Genomic DNA, 6,456 nt, shown 5'->3' with positions numbered 1-6,456 from the left:
AGATAATCAAGACCATCAAAAACTGTTCTAAACATCTAAGAAAATCATTTCTGGATGTAAATTTATCTACCCTTACAAAATAGCTTATCATGTCTGGAGTTACCTTTCCTAACCTACAAAAGTTTTAGTAATTCAGAGTAATCTGCCCCTGATTTGACCAATAAATACCATTTATTGTAAATAAGTAATCAGCACTGAACCAGTTCATTCACTAGCACTGCTGTATATTTATTAAGCTTTTTAAAATTTCTTTTCAACTCCAGTCATTGATAAGCCAGTGTGTGTCAATGCTAAACATGGGGTGTATTGTTTACAAGTTGTTTTTTTATATTTTTTTTTTTTTTGCTGTAGCATCATCAGTGATCCACATCTCATAATGATAACTAATATCTAAATGTTCCAGTTATGGAAAAATAAAGTCATTTTGCTCCATATCTAGTTGAAATGTGTGTGAAGTAGGTAGTTAGCTATGCAGCTGCGGAAAACCATGTGCAATTTTTCTACATCATTATCAAAAAATAATTTGAGAAAAGTTTAAAAAATTACAATCACTTGAGTGGTAATTTCCTCTGAGGTAACTCTGCCTGCTAGCATTTGCAATTACATTTATGTGCCTTTTATAAAAAGTTATGAACTTCAGATTTTAGTTCAAAGAAATTAATATGTGTTAAAAAGCTGTGAAAGGGTCAAAAATGTTCAATAGTTGTGTAGTTTGTTGGCTCTGTAACCATGGTAACTATTGTGATGGTAGTTATACTTTATTTTCTTGAGTATGCAAGGATGAAAATATTGTTCTCGTGAGTAGAATAGTTTATATTTTTCTGTTATTATTAATATTACTCGTAAAAAAAGACGAGAAAAAGTTGATACTATTATAGTTCATTCATTTTTAAGACCCATTATATGGAAAATAACAAGTTGACCTGAAAAAATCAGTGGAGTTGGTGACACTGAAATGAAAACCATTGATGACGTGTTAAACCAAGACAGTATCAATAATGCCGTAAAATAAATTCTGCAATCTCATCAAAGAAAAAAATTAAAAACAACAAAGGCTTAAAATTCTTTACATTTCATACAACAAAGATAAAACTTGTTACATATGTTTCAGCTTAACTTGTTACCAATTCCTTAAGATGAAAATCATCAGAATCATGAGGATAACATTTATTTGAAATATAAAGTTGTGTAGGTTCCTTAATATAAATTAAGTGTTCATTTTTTAATCGTTTCGTTCCTTCTTTTTACACCTCATTGGGAACAACTGTTACTTAATATAGTGTTGTGATTCTCCCGGTTTTGTTACTTGTACATGTATATGCAAATCCCTTCTACAGTCAATGTTCACTAACCACCCTCTGGGACAAGGGAGAGCACTCAGGTGGTCATAATCACAGGATCTGGACATAACATTCCTTTCCTTTGTATAGATCCTGTGAGATACTGTACAACACTATTTATGAAATATAAAAAAGCATTTGACCAGATTAGATTTAACACAGGCTCCTGTGTGATGTCTGTGTGTATAATTGTAGATTTTGACTAGAATCAGTCACATACAGGTTTGTGTATGATATTGTTTGTGTGTATAATCATCATGTTTGTTGATTTGTTGATTTTTAAAACAATCGTGCTATTATTTGTTATTTTCATGGTTTGTTATATAGGTAAATAAACAGTCAGTTGAAAGTTTTTTCTATAACATTCCAACCGTCAGGATTTCTGAACCTAACTATAACAGTTTGTAGGAGTACCAGAATAATTAAATATCTCATGAAATCCACCTACTTTTTAATTTTTGTATTGTTATGTTATGAGTTTAAGCTGAAATATTTGCCTTGAAAAAGAGAAGCTTGACTTCTCAAGATCTTTATTAATATTATGATGTCTATTTACGTTATACTGAAGATGAAAATAGACTTCTATGAAAATCGTGATTGTTGTTATGTGTTGAAAATATCAAGATTTATTTGACTAAATTAACCTGAATCCAGTCAACTATCTGTCAAAGGATGAACAAGCGTTTACGTATTAAGTCCTCTGAATTTTGTTCAACACTTGCACCTTATTGGGTTTTTTTTAATATTTTGAGAAATTATTTAATATTGAGGGGTAATTGATGTCTTTTTTCTATCAGTTATTGACAGACGAACAAACCACATTTTACAAATGTTTGTCATAATTTGAGCTTATTATACTGACTAGCTGGTGGGACCAATAATGTGTGATACTGTGTTCCGTCCACTGTGCCATATATCTAACTTCTCATGTGTTTTCTGTGAACTATAAAAAGGTCACAGGATGTGGAGTTATCAGACACCAGTCAGTCTGATAACAACAGCCAATACTTTGCTGTAAATATTACCAGGCAAATCTACCTGGAGTTTACACTGTATGGTCATACACTGTACATATGTATATATAATGGTTTGATTTTTGTTGATTTCGATAAATTGTTAAATGATGACAATTTTTTCACAAATATCAGCTAATTTTGGGATTGTTACTTACTTACTTTTAATCATGAAATTTGAGCACCACTAAAGTATTTTATTTCACCATAATCGCTAATTATTTATTTAATATGCAATGCTCCGCAAGTTTGTTTTTAAAGTTAACATTAGGTTTGCTTCACACTACAGCAAGTTGTTGTGGATAATGTTAATATGAATCATATTACAATTTTTATGAATTATATCAGAGATTCTCTGTATATACATATGTATGTGTGTGGTATTATGTCATAAAAAGTTTTGTTATTCCCACCCATCTAATCGATACTGTCTGTGAAGTTTTCAGCTTTTACTATCTCTTCCACTGAGTTAACTAACAGGATTTCATCACTGTCCGCAAACATTTACTGGAAAGTGGAGAAAAAAGAAAAAAAAAAAAAAGACTGTATTTTGATAGTTGAAAAATTGATAACTATGCCACATTTTATATCAAACATTTTTACCCTAAACTATTTCATTATTTTTTAGCAGATGAATTTTTTTTTTTAATTTTAACACACTTCTCATCACTTTCTGGTCAGAAATATAGATATTATAAGCTGGTTTACATACAGTTATCCTACCACAAGTCCAGACAGCATATATACCTCCAACTGGAAGCTAAGGGTAGGGTTATAACAATGAGACATCGTTGGTAGGTGAATATAGTGTGTTGATGAGACTGTTTAGATTTGTGATGTGATGCTATTCACACAGAAACCATTATTTACTGATTTCACAGCGTTACTTTGTTCCATGGTACAGTATTGTTGTGTTCAGCACTTTCAAATGTCGTTTTTAGACTATAAGATTCTAATCAACTTCTATGTAAACTATGCTGGTTTTAAATTTGTAAATTTTTGTGATTTTTTTTTTTTTTTTTTCGTTATTTTGTTATAATAAAATTTCACCAAAACTGACAAAAATTTAATGTTTACCAGGTTTTCACCAAAATTTTTCTGACATGTGTGGGTGAAAATTGTTATTATGACTTGAATAGCTGACTAGTTTTTTTAATTTCGGATCCAGATACATGTTGATACAAGATGTACTGTTTTTCTTCCAGATGGATGTTGACACAATATTTATTTTCTGTGGTCTATGTCTATAAAACCAGATGTTTTTTGAGTGTTCATCCGTAAATGATAAGTCATTATTATTGTTTAGCATCAATTTTACATTTACAATATTCTTAAATGTATTTATGATAATTTACTACACAATGTTATATGGTTCTCATTGGGTATATGTTTTTGCTAAATTACTATTTTCCTTCAAAGATTTTATCACAGCTTCCTTAAGGTACATACTTTTTATGTTTACATAATATCTGAAATTAAGAAACCTTCAAGAAACAAGGTCCAATCATTATTTTGAAGTGCCTTGTGAAAATTTTCATTGTATGTCAAATTTTCCATACTGAAAGACAAGAGAATATATGAATGCAGAGTTTTCAACTTTGCACCCAATTGGAAGAGAATCTCTCCTCTGATCCCTGAATCTGTACAACGGTCTGAGCCTATGGTTCCTTGGTATCAAAAATAATATAGTCATGTGTAGAAAAGGCAATATCATAATGTCACTGATTAACTTATTATATTCATAGCATGAAAAATTTGAGATCTAACTTTAATTTGTAAAAATTCATACATAGACAAAGACCCAAAATATTTTGTGTTCTGGTATTTCAATTTCAATTTTTTCTAAAACTTTGAATGAAAATAGAGAAGAGGGAAGAGATTCTGTTTCTACGTATACTGCCCTAAATAAATGTGTTGAGTCCATCCATAACTACATGTATTACATTCCTTGTATTTGAAAAAAACACTCCTCAGGTGTTTTAATTCCGTCCTCGATATCCCTCTTTGGGATTTTATAAAAACCTATTATCATTGTTAATCTGTGATTATATTTTGAAGCTTATTTTGAGGTTTTATGATAACTACAATGTATATGGATCACAATTTATATTAAAGAAATCTGTCCAGTAGAATGGCTTCTTCATGTTTTCAAATCAATATTCGAATGGGCAAATTGTAGAGGACAGTAAGAGTTGTCTCCCTTACACTGTCCAGATCAGTAGAGAACGCAGTAAGAGTTATCCCCCTTACACTGTAGAGCTCAGTAGAGGACGCAGTAAGAGTTATCCCCCTTACACTATAAAACATGCTAAATATGTAGTGAATTTATATTCATCTATTTGATATCGTCATGAAATATAAATGTAACTATGTAAAGACATATCAGCTGTCTGTGTTTGATCATGTTGTCTGTTATATTTGATATCCTTTGTAAATATGGATGAAGTTTAAGCACTCTACAACCAATGTTCATAGGAATCCCTGTACATTGCTTACCTCTAGCATATGAAGGTATCTCTTCACCTAAATAGAATCAAGGGTTAAGACCAACCATAAAATCCGCAAAAAATAATTCCGCTCTGAAAATAGATAATTTCCCAGTACTCCTGATGTGAGATATAGCACTGTAAAGTAGGCAGGCAATACAGGATCATTGTCCCAATGTCTTGGAACTTCTCTGATGTCAGTACGCTTATGGAACAAATTGGTAATTATACCATTTTGATGGGTACATTGTCGGACACATTGTGGTTTGTCATAGTTCATCCTTCAGTTGTAAACTTTCATTTATCCAGGGATCTCCTCCCCTAGTTTTCAACCAATTTTTTTTCAAATGTAATAGGCATGAACTTGGCATTTTCTGAATGGAAGCTTGATTCAACTTTGTTTGGAAGACTTATTTGTTTTTATTATAATATTAATCTTCTACAGAGATCTTCCACAGTTTTCAACCAACTTCTTTCAAAGCTATGTTGGCTTTATCAGCCTGACATGAAGTTGTATTCCCGAATGGATTGCATTTGGCAGAGTTACTGCCCTTTATTGTAAATGTATTGTTAAACTTGTCTGGAAATCTCTCATTTCTCAATTGATTTCTTTCAAACTTTGTAGGCTTCATCACCATGACATGTAGCTGTGTTTTTCAGAAGAACAGTTTGACTCTACTCTGTTTGGAAGAATTTTAATCAATTCTAAACTTGGCAGTCTGAAATCACCATGACATTATTATTGTCCTTTATATTTATGATTTTAATTTTTTGTATGGAGATCTCCTTCCTGTTTTTCATCAATTTCTCTAAAACTTAATCACATTGTGATTTTACAATTTTGAAAATAGTTGCTGTCCTGTGTTTCTTTCACATCTTTATCTAATCCAGATTTCTCCTCCAAATTTCTTTGAAACTTGGTAGGTTTGAAAATCACATGATATTGTGTTTGAAGGAATAGCATTTTGATTTAACAATATCCCAAAAAGTTCTTGCCCTTTGCTCTTGTCAGCATTTTAATCTTGCCAAGAGATTTCTTTCAGTTTTCTACCCATCTCTTTAAAACTTGGTATTCCTTAATTTATCACTGAAACATTAAGCACTATTTTCCCTCTTGACATGTTGGCTCATTTTTACCATTTCAATATACTCCTCCTTAATGCTTGAATGGATTGCATTCATTTTTTCTGTCTGTAACATCAGGAGTGGTTAACAAATGATTCTTAATTACAGAAAGTTGATTTAACCCCTAGGGACTTCGGGGTGGGGCCCCAAAAGGGGAAATTAGACATTTTGTTTCAAAATGTTACTCTTTTTTAATGCCTGGGTGGATTTCAACCAAATTTGGTGTGAAATATTATTGCAGTTGTGCTATGATTTTCCCAAATTCAGAAAGTTGATTCAACCCCTTGGGAGTTTGGGGTGGGGCCCCAAAAGGGAAAATTGGACAATAGTTTGCTTCAAAATGTTACTCCTCTTAATGTCTGTGTGGATTTCAACCAAATTTGGTGTGAAACTTTATTGTAGATTAGTTATCTTTATCTTTTCTTAAATTCATAAAATTGATTAAACCCAATGGACTTTGGGAGCAAGGCTTCAAAAGGGGAAGTTTGTAGA

The sequence above is a fragment of the Ylistrum balloti genome, unplaced genomic scaffold (genome assembly GCF_031769215.1).
Source record: "Ylistrum balloti isolate Yb309-2 unplaced genomic scaffold, AGI_CSIRO_Ybal_v1 Utg369614, whole genome shotgun sequence".
NCBI lineage: Eukaryota > Metazoa > Mollusca > Bivalvia > Pectinida > Pectinidae > Ylistrum > Ylistrum balloti.
Note: the sequence above shows the minus strand (reverse complement) of the source record.